The following is a 16141-nucleotide window of genomic DNA, read 5'->3' on the forward strand; positions in this document are numbered from 1 at the left end:
AAGTACAGAACATAAAATTAATTGTACACAGCCAAGAAATGATTTATGGTAGTTTCTCTACAGTGCCACGAGTGCAGCAAGGGTATGAAAATGAGACCTGATACCTGATACCTGGGCTGCTCACACTGCACTTCTTAAATATAAAAACATGATAGTTGAGTTTGCATTTGGGCTTTTCTGAGACCTTTGTTAAAAGTGTACCCTGAGTCATATGAAGGTGAAAAATTAAGACATTATTAAAAATATTTAGAAGTTCAGCAAAAATGAGGTTGACATTTGGGATTATCATATTATCCTGTGTATTCATCATCCCAGAAATATATGGATTTCAAAGTTGATTAGTACTTTTGTCTTTTTTTTCCCTTCTATACTTCTGAAATATAACCCATTTTTTTCACCAGTGCATCAACCTCCTCAAGCAACCTGAAACGAAATAGCAGTGGCTTTTATGGTTTTATTTGATATGCCTCCAGAGTTTGGACTGACTTTTAGGAAAGAGAAAGTAACAGGTGTTTGGTAAGAGCCAGTGGTCCTACTGAACTTAAATACTAAAATCGGATTTCCCTAGTTCTGTAAAGAATAGTTTATTCAATGGTAATATAATAATATTATACTATTTAACAAAAAAAAATATGGGTGAAATATGTTTAGTCAATATCCTTCATGTTTTTTAAAATATGTATTCAATCTTTCCAGTCACAGAGAACTGAGTTATTGAAAGCATTGAGCCTTTCAACAATTGGATTAGATTCTAGGTTGCTGACTATTGCTTATAAATTTATATTTACATACTGTTATCAATAAAGATACTAGTTTAAATACATCATACTCTTTTCAATATACATCAGAACTGTTTTACAACTTATAAGAAGGAAAATAAACTTAGAGGCAAGCCAAACTAGGAATAGAGAATTTGCTTTTGTAGTTTATGTCTAGGAGAGACACTAACTTCAGACATTTGGAAAACACAGTGCCTTTAAATGTTATAAAATCTATTGAAGATGGTCAATGCAAGATTCTGATGATTAGATAGAGCTCATTTTGTATAAAAATGAAATATACTTATTACATTTAAATTCCAAAGGTACACATACTATAACAGGATATATTTGAAAGTAAAAATTATAGTTTTCATAAACAAATGGTAATATCTTATAAGAATTATAAACTTTATTGAAATATAAATATAATATTTTACTAATATTTTACAAATACCTATATTTTATTGATTAGCATAAATTCTAATCTAGGAGGTGAGAAATTTGGCCTAGAATTTATTTCATTTAAAAATATAAGTGCATCTTGGGGCACCTGGGTGGCTCAGTCATTAAGCTTCTGCCTTCAGCTCAGGTCATGATCCCAGGGTCCTGGGTTCCAGACCTGCAGGGGCTCCCTGCTAGGCAGCAAGCCTTTCTCCCTCTCCCATTCCCCCTGCTTGTATTCCCTCTTTTGCTGTTTCTGCCTCTGTCAAATAAATAAATAAAATCTTTTAATAAATAAATAAATAAATAAATGTATGTATCTTAAGACCCTGGGAGTATTTCGGTTCCTGATTTAAGATAAGTCCTTTCTCACTGACAGGAGGCAATATATTATACTCTCCTTTTAAAGATAGTTTATGAACACCCCTATATTTTAAGCTACTTGAGGAATGAAGAATTTTGAATAGCATGCAATTTTTTTATCTGTCAAGTGGCAGTGTCATTTAACCAAAAACCTACCTCCTGTTCAATAGTAAATCTTTTTTGGATGAGCTCGTATATATATTTTTTAATGTAGAAAAGATAAAACAGTTGAGACACTGAATGTGATTTACTTTATAATGTCTGGTTATTACATATATAATTACTTAGATAACTGAATATCGATTTAATATTTTCTTGCACTTTCCAAAATTTTGTATATAGTCTCACCTCTTCTATTACCATGTGTCTCCTACATTTTAAATTTTCAAATTTGGGGATTAATTCTGCTGAGAAGTACTTGAAACTGGAGTAGCGTGGTAAGGCAGTGATTAGGTAAAGGTCTCTTGGGGATATGAAGAGATTTTACAAATGCAAAGCAGCACTCTAGCATTCAGTACCAAATCATGCTTTCCATATTTCTATCTCAAAATTTCCCTACGAGGTTCTGCCTAGCCCTCGAGATGTCTTGGTTCTCATTTTGTACCAAATTCCTGGATCTCTGCCTTATTAATCTGCCCAATACCACAGTCTATCTAGAATAGCACTATGTTTACTCTTATCTTGCAAGGATTTATTGCTGACTTCCTGAAGCCATCTTCATCTCCAAATTTCAGAGCCATTCCACTTCCCTTTTTGGCTTAAATATCAGATACCCCACAAACAGTTTAGGTTCTTCCAAGTAGACTGTTTCCCTGGAAATACTACCTATTTATCTGCCATCATTTTAGAGATCATGCTCTGACTTCCACGATCTATTTCTTTTTGGTATCATATCATACATAGTGCATATGATATTATAGAATGATTAATCATTAATTAAGATTATATGCTTTAAAGTCAGAGAGAGCTGATTTCAAATCACTGCCATTGACTAGTATGTGTGTGATTTAAGCAGTTTATCTCTTTCCTTATATATAAAATGTTATAATTACATTTAACTTATTCTTCAAAACTATTAACTGAATGTAAATTTGTGTACTTTAGTAGTGTTGATACCAATTAACTGAAAATGTACTCAAAATATAAATAAAAATTTTGACAAATTTTAAAAGGAAAAAATAGAGTGTTGCAAACCTCAAGTATCTTGGGGTGTTCAGTTAATCTTTTCTTGGGGACTAATATCTGAGATGAGAACTGAAGGATGAGAGGAAGTTAACTAGGAATTAAGTGTGGGGAAAGGAGAGGGAATAGCATTTGCAAAGGTATTGAGGTGAGAAGGACCACAAACTCTTGAAGAACTAAATGGCCTATTATGATGGCAACATATAAAGGGGGGTGGGAAGGTCCCAAAGTGAAACTGGAGAGGTAGGTAAGGGCAAGATCATGTAGGATCTAGTGTAGTGTGGGAAACATTTAATCTCTATTTTAAGGTACTGGGAAGCTGCCATTTTAAAAAATATTTTATTTATTTATTTGAGAGAGAGAGAGAGAGTGAGCACATGAGAGGGGAGAAGGTCAGAGGGAGAAGCAGACTCCCTGCGGAGTTGGGAGCCCAATGCAGGACTCAATCCCTGGACTCCAGGATCATGACTTGCCGAAGGCAGTTGCTTAACCAACTGAGCCACCCAGGTGCCTGAAGCTGCCATTTTTTAAAAAATAACTTATTGAGGTGTGTAGGCATATAATAAGCTCACTTATTTAAAGTAGATGCTTTGAAAGATTTTCACAAGTGGATGCAGACACAAAACAATGACCGCAATCAAGATAGTCAACACATATATCACCCCAAAGTATCTCTGTGTTCCTTTGTGTGCCTCTTCTTATCATACCCCTATCACCAAGCAACTACTGATCTGCTTTCTGTACCTATGGTATGTTTGAGGTCTTACACAATTTTATATAAACAAAACCATAATATTATATATGCCTTTTTGTTTATGTTTCGATTAATTCAGTTAAGAGAAAGCTGAGATTTATCTGTGTAGTTGTGATGACCAATAATCCAATCCTTTTTTACTGCTGAATAGAATTCCATTTTGTGTATATACCACTACTTGTTTATCCATTCACTTCTGGTGGACGTTTGGGTTATTTTCTGCTTAGATCTGTTACAAATAGAGCTGCTTTTAACATTTGTGTAACAACTATCTTATAGATAGTTTGCTTTTATTTCTTTTAGATAAGTATTTAGGACAAATTACTGGATCATAGGATTTACATTTATTTTTTATTTTTATTTTTTAGAAGATTTTTATTTATTTATTTGAGAGAGAAAGGGAGAGAAACAGAAAGAAAGAGAGAGAAAACCAGCGGGAGAGAGGAACAGGAAGAAGGACACTCCCCACTGAGCAGGGATCACAATGCAGGGCTCAATCCCAGGACCCTGGGATCATGATCTGAGCTGAAGGCAGATGCTTAACCAATAAGCCACCCAATATCCCTATGTTTATGTTTAATGTTTAACTTTTTTAAGGGAAATGCTGTACTGTTTCTAAGCAGTCATACTACACTTTACATTCCTAGGAGCATTGTCTGAGAATTCTTGCAACACTTGAAATGATCAGTCTTTTTAATTTTAGCTATTATAGCTATTAGGTAGTAGAATCTCATTGTGGTTTTTAGTTGTATTTTCTTAATGACTAATTATGTTGAGCATCTTTCAAGTGCTTATTTCCCATCTATATATCTTCTTTGGTGAAGTGATCAAATATTTTGCCAATTTTTTTTTAAGATTTTACTTATTTATCTGACAGTCACAGATCTTAAGTAGATACACAGACACAGATCTTAAGTAGGCAGAGAGGCAGACAGAGAGAGAGGAGGAAGCAGGTTCCCTGCTGAGCAGAGAGCCTGATGCAGGCCTCAATCCCAGGACTCTGGGATCATGACCTGAGCCAAAGGCAGAGGCTTTAACCCACTGAGCCACCCAGGTGCCTGCCCTATTTTGCCAACTCTTTAATGAAACTGCCTTCTTATTCAGGTTTGACAGTTTAAAAATATATATATTCTAGCTATAACTCTTTTTACAAGTGGAAAAATTGCAAATATTTTCTACCAGTTTAGGCATGTCTTAACGTTTTTCCAACAGTGGAAGTTCCTAAAGTTGATAAAGATTAATATATCAATTTTATTTTATGCTTTGTGTTTTTGTGGTTGCATTTGGAAAGTTTACTTAACCTAAAGTCACAAAAATGTTTTATTTTCCTCTAGAAATGTTATAGCTTTAGGTTTTATGTTTATGTCTATGATTCTTTTTAAGTTAGTTTTTCTTTATGCTGTGAGGTACGAATCTAACTTTTTCTCCTGGCTATTTTACTTCATCATTTTTTAAAATTTAATTTTATTTTAATTCCAGTGTAGTTAACATATAGTCTTATATTAGTTTTAGGTGTACAATGTAATGATTCAACAATTCTCTACATCACCCAGTGTTCATCACAACTACTGCAGTCCTTAATCCCCATCATCTATTTTACCCCTCCCTCCACTCACCTCCCCTCTGGTAACCAACAGTAGTCACAATAGTTAGGCGTCTGTTTCTTGGCTTATCTTCTTCTCTCTCTTTTGCTATGCCTTGTTTTATCTTGGTCATTTGTTTTCTTTCTTAAATTCCACATATGAGTGAAACCATATCATATTTGTCTTTCTCTGACTAGCTTATTTTGCTCTCTAACTCCATTTATGTCTTTGCAAATGGAAATTTTTTTTTTTTGTGGCTGAATCATATTCCAGCATCTATATCACCTATATCTATATGCATATCTATATCTAACATCTATATCTATCTATGCATGCCACTTCATCCATTCATCAATCAATGGACACAGTTTGCTTCCATAATTTGGCTATTATTAATGATGCTGCTATAATCATAGGGGGTGCAAGTATCCCTTTGAACTCTTATTTTTGTATTCTTTGGGTAAATGCCCAGGAGTCTGATTGGATTATAGGGTAGATCTATTTTTAACTTTTTGAGGAATCTCCATACTCTTTTCCAGAGTGGCTGTACCAGTTTGCATTCCCACCAATAGTTGATAAGATTTCCTTTTCCTCCACATCTTCACCAACACCTGTTGTTTCTTGTGTTTTTGGTTGTAGCCGTTCTGACTGGTGTGAGGGGATATCTCATTATAGTTTTGATTTGCATTTTCCTGATAAGGAGCGATGTTGGGCATCTTTTCATGTGTCTGTTGGCCATCTGTATGTCTTCTTTGGAGAAATGTCTGTTCATGTCTTCTGCCATTTGTAATTGGATTATTTGTTTTTGGGGGATTGAGTTGCAACAGTTCTTTATATATTTTGGATAACAACCCTTTATTGGATATGTCATTTGTAAATATCTTCTGCCTTTTAGTTTTGTTAGTTGTTTCCTTCCTTGTGCAGAAGCTTTTTATTTTGATGTAGTCCCAATAGTGTATTTTTTTCCTTTTATAATCCTATCTTCAGGAGACATACCTAGAAAAATGTTGCTACAGTTAGGGCCAGAGAAATTACTGCCTGTGTAAAATTTCTATGGTTTCATTTAGGTCTTTAATCCATTTTGAGTTTATTGTTGTGTATAATGAAAGAAAGTGGTCCAGGTTCATTATTTTGCATATAGCTGTCCGATTTTCCCAACACTGTTTGTTTAAGAGACTGTCTTTTTCCCATTGGGTATTTTTTCCTGCTTTGTTAAAGGTTAATTGACCATATAAATATGGATTCATTTCTGGGTTTTCTGTTCTGTTGCAATGATCTATGTGTCTATTTTTGTGCCAGTACCATACTGTTTTGATCACTACGGCTTTGTAATATAACTTGAGGTCTGACATTGGTTGGTCCCTTTTTGTTTTTAATTAACTGTTTTATGCATTTAAGTGCTTCCATGTTGGGTGCATAAATATTTATAAATGTTATATCTTCTTGTTCAATTGCCCCATTTGTTATTATGTAGTGTCCTTCTTTGTCTCTTGTTACAAATTTTGTTTTAAAATCTATTTTAATATAAGTATTGCTACTCTAGCTTTCTTTTGACATCCATTTTCATTATAGATGTTTCTTCATCTCTTCACTTTCAATCTGCAAGTGTCTTTAGGTCTAAAATGAATCTCTTGTAGGCAGCATACAGATGGACCTTGTTTTTTCATCCATGTTATTTGATTGTAGCATCTAGTCTATTTATGTTCAAAATTATTGATTAATATGTATATATTGTCATTTTGTTACCAGTTTTGTGGTTGTTGTTGTAGTTTTCTTTGATCCTTTCTTCTATTCCTCTCTGTCATGGTTTTCTTTAGTGATATATTTGAATTTTTTCTCTTTATTCTTTGTATATCTATTAATGGTTTTTATTTGCGATTACCGTTAGGTCTGTATATAACATCATCTGTATACAGTAGTCTGTATTAAGTTGATGGTCTCTAAAGTTTAAGGCCATTCTTTACTCCTCTCTTCCCTGCATTTTAGGTATTATGGTGTCATATTTTACATCTTTTTATTTTGTGAGTTCCTTGACTTTTTTTTTTTTTCTTCACAAAAACATTTTTTTGATGCTTTTTTGTCTCATACTTCCATATTATCACTTTTGGTCTTCGTACTGAAAGAGTCCGTTTTACTATCTTTTGCAGGTCTGGTTTAGTGGTCATAAATTCCTTTAGTTTTTGTTTGTTTGGGAAGCTCTTTATCTCTTCTTCTACTCTGAATGATATCCTTGCTGGATAGAGTATTCTTGGCTTCATTTTTTCACATTCAGCACTTTGAATATATCAAGCCACATTTTTCTTTCTTTCTTTTTTTTTTTTTTGATTTTTTAAAAAGTTTTTATTTATTTATTTGACACAGAGAGAGAGATCACAAGTAGGCAGAGAGGCAGGCAGAGAGAGAGGAGGAAGCAGGCTCCCCGCTGAGCAGAGAGCCCGATGTGGGGCTCGATCCCAGGACCCTGAGATCATGATCTGAGCCAAAGGCAGAGGCTTTAACCCACTGAACCACCCAGGTACCCAAACAACTTTGGCTGTGCAACACTCTTCATGTCACATTTTTCTGGGTGGCCAAGTTTCTGCTGAAAAATCCACTGATACCTTATGAGGTTTCCTTTATAGGAAACTTTCATTTTTCTGCTTTTAATTTTTTTTTCTTTATCACTACATTTGGCATTTTTATTTTTATTTTTATTTTTTTTACATTTTTCCATTTTACTTATAGTGGGTCTTGGTGTAGATCTGTTTTTGTTGATTTTTTGGGGGGTTCTCTGTACCTGCTGGATATGGATCTCTCATCTCTTCAGCTTGATTGATTGCCTTATATTGCTCTATCCTCCAGGTCACTGATACATTCTTTGGCTTCCTGTTACTTATTGTTCATTCCATCTGTTATATTTTAAATTTCATTTATTGAGTTCTTCATCTTTGATATGTCATTTAAAAAAATCTCTTTGTTAAGGGTCTCACTGATGTACTCCATTCTTTTCTCATGTTCAGTGAGTATTTTTATGATCATTACTTTATATTCTCTATCAGGCATATTATTTATTTCTGTGTTGCTCAGATCTCCTGCTGTGGTTTGTCATGTTTTTTCTCATTTGGGAAAAATTCCTCTGTCTCCTCAATTCATCTACCTCTGTGTCTGTTTGTGCATGTTAGGAAAGTCAGCTCTATCCTCTGCAGAGGTCCTGGAGTGCCCTGCAGTAAAGTGTTCCTTCTTCACTAGAACCTGACACTTACAGGAGTCTCTTATGTGTGCTGCCTATAACCTGCTATTGTGTTTGTGTAGCATTCACTGTTGTGAGCTGTGATTGTTCTCTGTGGTGCTAGTGAGACCTAGGCAGACTGACTCTGAGGGGACATGATCCTTGGAGGGCTTGGGGTCAGTGTGACAATGTTAGCAACTTTTGCACCAAGTCACTAGTCTTAGACCAGATTCTCTGAAGTAGGGTGGAGGCCACAGTTACAATGTGCATGAGTGGCCTCCACCAGATAATAAGATGCATCGCTGAGGTAGTGGCAAGGAAGCCTGACAACTGGGTGTGACACACAGTGTCTACGCATGAAGAGAGGCTGCTCCCAGAGTGGGGAGGTTGCTGGGCATGGCATACTGTGTCCGCAAAATTTGCACTAAGCTTCTAATCCTAGGCCTATTGCCCAAAGTACATCAGCAGTTGGGAGTGCAGCACATAGCAGAAGCCATTGCCAGGGCATTTGGTGTCTGTGCCCCATGGCTGGGTGCATTATACTGTGTTTGTGTGTGTGGTGCTGGTCAGGGCACATGAGGAATTAGCAAAATTTGCACTGAGACACTAGTCCTAGGCTAGATCTCCTGAAGTTCAGTGACCATCAGGTGTATGAAACCAGGAGGCAGTGGCTGGGCAGAGCATATGCAGTACTAACAAAATTTGAGTTGAGCCCAGAGACTTGGCCAGCAGGCTTAAAGAGAACAAGTCCTCAGGAGAACTCATAGACAGGGCTCACAGCTAGCAGGTTAGGTAGCAAGTGTCTTTGTAGTTCCACCTCCTGCAGGTGGCTCTGTGTTTATGGTAGGGGACAAGGGAGGAAAATGGTGGCTACCAACCCCTTTGTTCCCAAAGAAGTCCCCCAACATGCTCTATAATTAGTATAAACAAATCTTTTTCCCATTGTGCAAGCTGCCACTTCTATATTTGCTCTACTTGGGACTGTTGTCTCTTTAAGGCAGGGACCCTATTATCATTCCCCCTCATGGCTCCCCCAGTGCTGAGCCAGCTGACTTCTAATGCTCAAGGTTCCAAGCCCCCCTGGTTATACAAACACATGGAATTCAGCCCCACTCTCTTTCAAGACCACACATTATGAGGATTCTTTTTCCCTGTGTGGGCTCTCTGATTTCTTTTCTCCACAACTGGATCTCCCTCCCTCCTATGGGCAGCTCCCAGCCACCATTTCTGCCCTTCCTGACTTCTCAGATATGGCTTCTCTTCTACACTTTATTGTGGAGTTTTTTCTGCCACTCTCTGGAATTTCTCTGGGTTATTGACTCATATGTGAGTGATATATAGTTATAAATGTGGGATGGGTGAGCTTTTGATCTTCCTACTACATACCATCTTGCATCCCTTCCATTGATATGATTCTAACTTATTATTATTTTTTATTGTTGTCTTTTGTCTTTGTTTTTGCCTCAGGATGTCCATTGTCCCAGCATCATTTCTGAAAAAGATAATGTTTCACAATTGAATTGTTTTTTATTTTTGTCAAAAATCAAGTGAGTATTTTTGTATAGGTTTATTTTTGGTTGCCCTATTCTGTTCTATTGATCTATATTCTATTTCTCTAACAAATGAAATTATCTTAATTACTGTAGCTATATAGTAATATGTAATATCAGGAAGAATAACGCCTCTCGCTTAATTTTTCTTTGTTAAGATAGTTTTGTTAAAAATTTTACATCTATGTTCTTAAGAGACATTGGCCTATAATTTTATTTTCTTTTATTTTTTTGCCTGGTTTTATTTTCAGAGTAATACTGGTTTCATAGAATGAGTCAGGAAATATTTTGCCTTTCCAAATCTCTAAAAGAGTGTATAGAGTTATTATTTCCTTCTTAAATATTTGGTAGAATTCTCCAGTAAAGCCATCTGATCTTGGTGTTTTCTTTGTGGGAAGACTTTAAGCTACAAATTTAAATTTTAAAATAGATATAAGGCATTCAGATTATCTACTTATTAAATGAGCTCAGAAAAGATTTTTAAGCTGGGTAGTGTTTTTGCAAAAAACAAGTTTCCTTTATTACTTGTGCAAATGCAAAGGATTTTTTTTTGGCTTATTATATTTCAGTTCTGCTTAGCCATAATAAATTGTTTAGTCCAATATGGTTATAATCTAGTAACAGGTTCTAGTACATCATCAACTCTTTGTATAAATTCAGGCAAATTCAAATCTTACTATTGGACACTATAAAATTCAATAGTTCATTCAAAAGTGGTGCATGTCTTCTCATCGATTTTTCTTATTTTCTTCTTTTAGTTCTATTTCTATTTGGTTGCACTATATGAAATTTCCAATAGTTGGTTATTTTTGTCCTGGAAAAATGGCAGTCTCACTTGGTTCAGCCTAATTGTTATATGACTTTAGTGCACCAGTATTCTTGAAGTACTACTGAGGGAAGAAAGTTCTGCTTTTGTCAAGAGTGACTTGCACATATGTGGTCTCCACTATCTGTGATTACTTTCTTCCTCAACTGGCCAATTATCTGGCACTCGTGATTCAATTGCTCCAACCTTGGTAACTGGCTCTCTAAACTAACAAATGACATTGGATCTTCTGGATGCCATCCATCAAAAATCAACTGCAGTGTTCTTTAATATGTCACCTTTCTTCAGGAATCTAGGCTGAAGTGGTTACCCAGTTACCAAGATAGAAAAAATGGAATATGCCAAACTATACTAATATTTTTATAGTTACTACATGGAAGTAGCACACAACACTTACTGACATTTCATTGACCAAAGCAAGGCACTTGGCCTCAAGTGATTCAAAATAGCAGGGAAACACATTCCTACCATGTGTCTGGAAGAAAAACTAGAAATATCTGGTCAACAGCATTAGTGATTACTGTCTTTCTTGTGCTATGCAAAACATGACAGACAATGTAAGATAAATTTTAAGGCACAATCACTGTCCATAATGTTCAAGCAATTTAATTATTCACAAGGACTACAGACCAATGTAATTATGTGTCTGCCTGGAGTTCTTGTGAAGCTCAGGAGAGAAGAGAACCAATAAAAGCTGGAAGAGTTGTTACAAGTGGAAAGCTTTATATAGATCTTAAAAAGTAGATATGTAGAAAGAAGTAGAAAAATATTTTTAGAAAAAAGGAACAAAATGAGCAAAGGAGGAAGAAAAATCAGAAATTGGTATGCTATGTTTATAAAATAGAGAAGAGATGAAACAAACCAGAATAACAGTTTTACTTTTAGAAAAAAATTGCTAATAGGATTTTTTTATTGACTTATGTTATTTTTTATTTTTTTAAGCATAACAGTATTCCTTGTTTTTGCACCACACCCAGTGTTCCATGCAATCTGTGCCCTCTCCAATACCCACCACCTGGTTCCCCCAACCTCCCACCCCCTGCCTCTTCAAAACCCTCAGATTGTTTTTCAGAGTCCATAGTCTCTCATGGTTCAACTCCCCTTCCAATTTACCCCAACTCCCTTCTCCTTTCTAACTCCCCTTGTCCTCCATGCTATTTGTTATGCTCCACAAATAAGTGAAACCATATGATAATTGACTCTCTCTGCTTGACTTATTTCACTCAGCATAATCTATTCCAGTCCCATCCATGTTGCTACAAAAGTTGGGTATTCATCTTTTCTGATGGAGGCATAATACTCCATAGTGTATATGGACCACATCTTCCTTATCCATTCGTCTGTTGAAGGGCATCTTGGTTCTTTCCACAGTTTGGCGACCGTGGCCATTGCTGCTATAAACATTGGGGTACAGATGGCCCTTCTTTTCACTACATCTGTATCTTTGGGGTCAATACCCAATAGTGCAATTGCAGGGTCATAAGGAAGTTCTATTTTCAATTTCTTGAGGAATCTCCACACTGTTCTCCAAAGTGGCTGTACCAACTTGCATTCCCACCAACAGTGTAAGAGGGTTCCCCTTTCTCCACATCCTCTCCAACACATGTTATTTCCTGTCTTGCTAATTTTGGCCATTCTAAGTGGTGTAAGGTGGTATCTCAATGTGGTTTTAATTTGAATCTCCCTGATGGCTAGTGATGATGAACATTTTTTCATGTGTCTGATAGCCATTTGTATGTCTTCATTGGAGAAATGTCTGTTCATATCTTCTGCCCATTTTTTTATATGATTGTTTTGTGTGTGTTGAGTTTGAGGAGTTCTTTATAGATCTTGGATATCAACCTTTTGTCTGTACTGTCATTTGCAAATATCTTCTCTCATTCCGTGGGTTGCCTCTTTGTTTTCTTGACTGTTTCCTTTGCTGTGGAGAAGCTTTTGATTTTGATGAAGTCCCAAAAGTTTATTTTCGCTTTTGTTTCCATTGCCTTTGGAGACATATCTTGAAAGAAGTTGCTGTGGCTAATATCGAAGAGATTACTGCCTATGTTCTCCTCTAGGATTTTGATGGATTCTTATCTCACGGTTGAGGTCTTTTATCCATTTTGAGTTTATTTTTGTGTACGGTGTAAGAGAATGGTCGAGTTTGAAGAAGCACGATGGCAATTGTGATGCTGGTAGCCACTAATCATTAATAAAATGAAGAAGTGCAGTGTCTTTGTGGTAAAAAAGAGAGAGTGGGGCTGAGGGTTTTGGTGCAGTACATAGTGAAAGGACTCATGATCCAGAAAAAGTGGGTTCATGAAAGCTCACATAAATACTGCTACCTTTTATTATTATTATTATTATTATTATTATTAGGCTCTACCAGTTACTCTGAACAGAACGCACTCTCCTTTGAAATGAAACACCCTACAGATTTTTTTATACCAACCATAGAGTGGGAATGTGTCTATACATCAGGTCAAAGGAGGGAACTCAGACCAGAAAGAGAACAGCTATGCAGAGACTTTTCTCACCTCAGAGAAAACCAAGAGCCTTAGGTAGAGGTGATCTGGATTGAGTGTGCAGCTCATCTTTATACAATAGGACCTTCTGCAGTATCTCCCAAAGAGCATGCATATACAAGATTTAACACTGAAGGAACTTAAAAGTCTACCTACCTCAGTTCCCTGTGTTGGTGAGAGAAATAGCTATCCTCATAATAGGAAAGATATATGCAGTTATGATTAAAGGTGATAAGAACTAAATGGAAACACACTTTTCTGAAGAAAGTGATCTAAGCTGAGACCTGAAAGAGTGATAGGAAATAGTCCACTGAATGTCTGGAAGCTGAGGAAAGAGTGAAAAGTGCCTTGTGTTCATCGACTGCTTATTGAATAGTTTCTGTATTGCAGGCATTATGGAAGTCATCTGGGATATGATTATAGATAAGTCCTGGTTCCTACCCTTAGGAGCCACAGAAAATAGAGGAAACATTAGACAAGTAAGCAGAAAATTAACATTTAGTGTAGTAAGTTCTGGAATGGAAAAAGTTCAAGGAACTCTTTGGAGTACACAGGAGGGACAGCTTAACAGGCTGCAGGTTTGTGACCATGGTTAAGGTTGTGATCATGTCAGAGGAGATGACAACTCAATGGAAGGCTGAAAATTAGGGTGTCCTACTCTGTTTTGGGGCTTAGGTAAAATGACCTATTGATAAGACTATTGATTTTTTTTTCCCAATTGCTCTTCTGAATTTTAGTATTTCATTTGCTTTTATTCAAATTGCACATTACCTCTGGATTTAACTTCCTAAATCACAGATCTAACAATACTTTTGCTAAAACTTTTTATGGTTCCCCATGATCTTCAAAATAATGTACTTACTCCTTAGTAGAACAGTACCAAGTCTTCAATGGTCATAACTTCTGTCATCCCCTGATTATAGGGGGATGTTCTTTGCAAATCGTGAAACTGTCTTGTAATATATTATCAATATATGTATTTTATTTTACTTACAATTATGTACACATCATACACACAAAGACAGAGTACTACACTAATATACTAAGTACATCGTAAACAAGCAATAGTTAGAAATTACAATTGTAAATAGAACCAGATACGTTATGCTATTTTCTCCTTTCCTTCCTCTTGCCCCTTAATGGACATTCTACACATTCTCATTGTTCAAATCTCTATTTGGAGATCACTGCTCTAGTCATATGAGACCATACACTATTTAATGGTCAGACTCTTAACTATTTATCACTGCTCAAATACTTGTTTTAGCTGAACTCCTCCTTAATTTTCTTTAGTTAGAATTATTATTTCGTGGGTTTTTTTTTGTTTCTTTAGAAACTCATTAGAACATTTGTCATATTTTGCCTTAGTATTGAACAGCTAGGGTGTTTTATCCATTGAGCATATGGGCTCAGCATTTTTAAGGGTCTGCATAAAGATTTGAGACATAAAAAAAAGTCATTGGCTCAAACAATCAAAAATAACTACAGTGTTGAAAATAATACAAAGTAATATTGTAGCAGTCAACTTAAATATATGTCTACCATTTTTATATTTAAAAAGTTACCAGTAAGATCATATAATTAAAAATTTACTATTATATTAACATTTTCAATGATAAAGTTATAAAATTATTTAAAATACTTTATAGCAAAAAGTACAGTTTTATGGGATATAGATACATTTTATTATTCTACATAAAGTCTAGGATGGGATCTTTAAAAAAATAAGAGAGCTTAGGACCTGTGAAGGTCTTGAAAAGATTCTACTAATGATAAACATTTAGTGTCACTTTGTTTATGTCAGGCATCCCACCGATATTCCACACTATTTCACAAAATGCTTCTAACCATTATGTGAGCTGACCACTGTTAGTCTCATTTACTGATGAGAAAACGCATCATCATTTATTGGTTTGTCATCATTTATTATTTTATTCAAGGTAAATCAGCAAGTGGCACAGCCCTGAATTCCAACTGTCTCTTTGATTTGTTTTTGTTGCCTGTCAGTACCTTCCTCACTAATTTGTAACCTCCTTTACTTATTGTCTTCATAAACTCCACATTTGCTGGTACTCAATAAATGTGGACTGGATTAAACTAAATATACCTTAGCCAATTTAATTTGTAGATGAAGAACTTGAGGACAAAGTAGTTCAAATCATTTTTTTTTTTTAATGAAATTTCTGGGGCACCTGGGTGGCTCAGATGGTTGAGCGTCTGCCTTCAGCTCAGGTCATGATCCCAGGGTCCTGGGATTGAGCCCCACATGGGGCTCCCTGTTTGGCAGGGAGGCTGCTTCTCTCTCTCCCTCTACTGCTCTCCCTGCTTGTTGTCTCTCTCTCTCTCTCTCTATTTCTGTCAAATAAATAAATAAAATATTAAATAAATAAATAAATAGATTTCCAAAAGAAAAGAAATTTCACATAGTTTGTTTTGATAACATTTATTAAACTTATTATTTGCCATACCCTATACAAAGCTCTTTTAAAACATTACCTTCTTTTAACTCTTAGAAAGATCCCAAAATGTTGTTTCACTTATTTGATAAGGGAAAAGGAAGAGAATAAGGCAAAAAGGATTGAAATAAATGCCAGGCTTTTAGACTAGGCCCTGCTGGATTCCAAAATTTGTAGTGCACTCTCAGCTACCAGACATTAACCCAATGTAAACATCAAAAGAAAGCTTTGCATAAAATCATACTCTTAGTGGAAGCTCTGACCTAAAATAAAAGCTGACAGAAGTGGAATTCAAGGATAACAAGACACATGTTTTCTATAGATGATGGAAAAGGGAGAAACTCATATTCCTTAACTTGATCCATAAGATTTTTGAAAAGTTAAGAGCAACACACTCAAGGAAGTCTGGGCTGTCACGATGCTCTACTCTTTAGATGCAATTTAGCTGAAAGGAAGAAGTGAGGTGACCCAGAAGGACATGTATGACAGCTTTTAGAAAGCGAGAGAGAAAGC

General features: G+C 35.7%; 1 protein-coding gene across 3 annotated transcripts in view; it reads right to left on the reverse strand.

Moving 5' to 3' along the window:
- CNTN5 (contactin 5) overlaps positions 1 to 16141 on the reverse strand; it is a 1319804-nt gene that overhangs the window by 156018 nt on the left and 1147645 nt on the right. The window lies entirely within an intron of this gene.

This window comes from Lontra canadensis, unplaced genomic scaffold (assembly GCF_010015895.1).
Source record: "Lontra canadensis isolate GAN:19392208 unplaced genomic scaffold, GSC_riverotter_1.0 scaffold7, whole genome shotgun sequence".
NCBI classification, from domain to species: Eukaryota; Metazoa; Chordata; class Mammalia; order Carnivora; family Mustelidae; genus Lontra; species Lontra canadensis.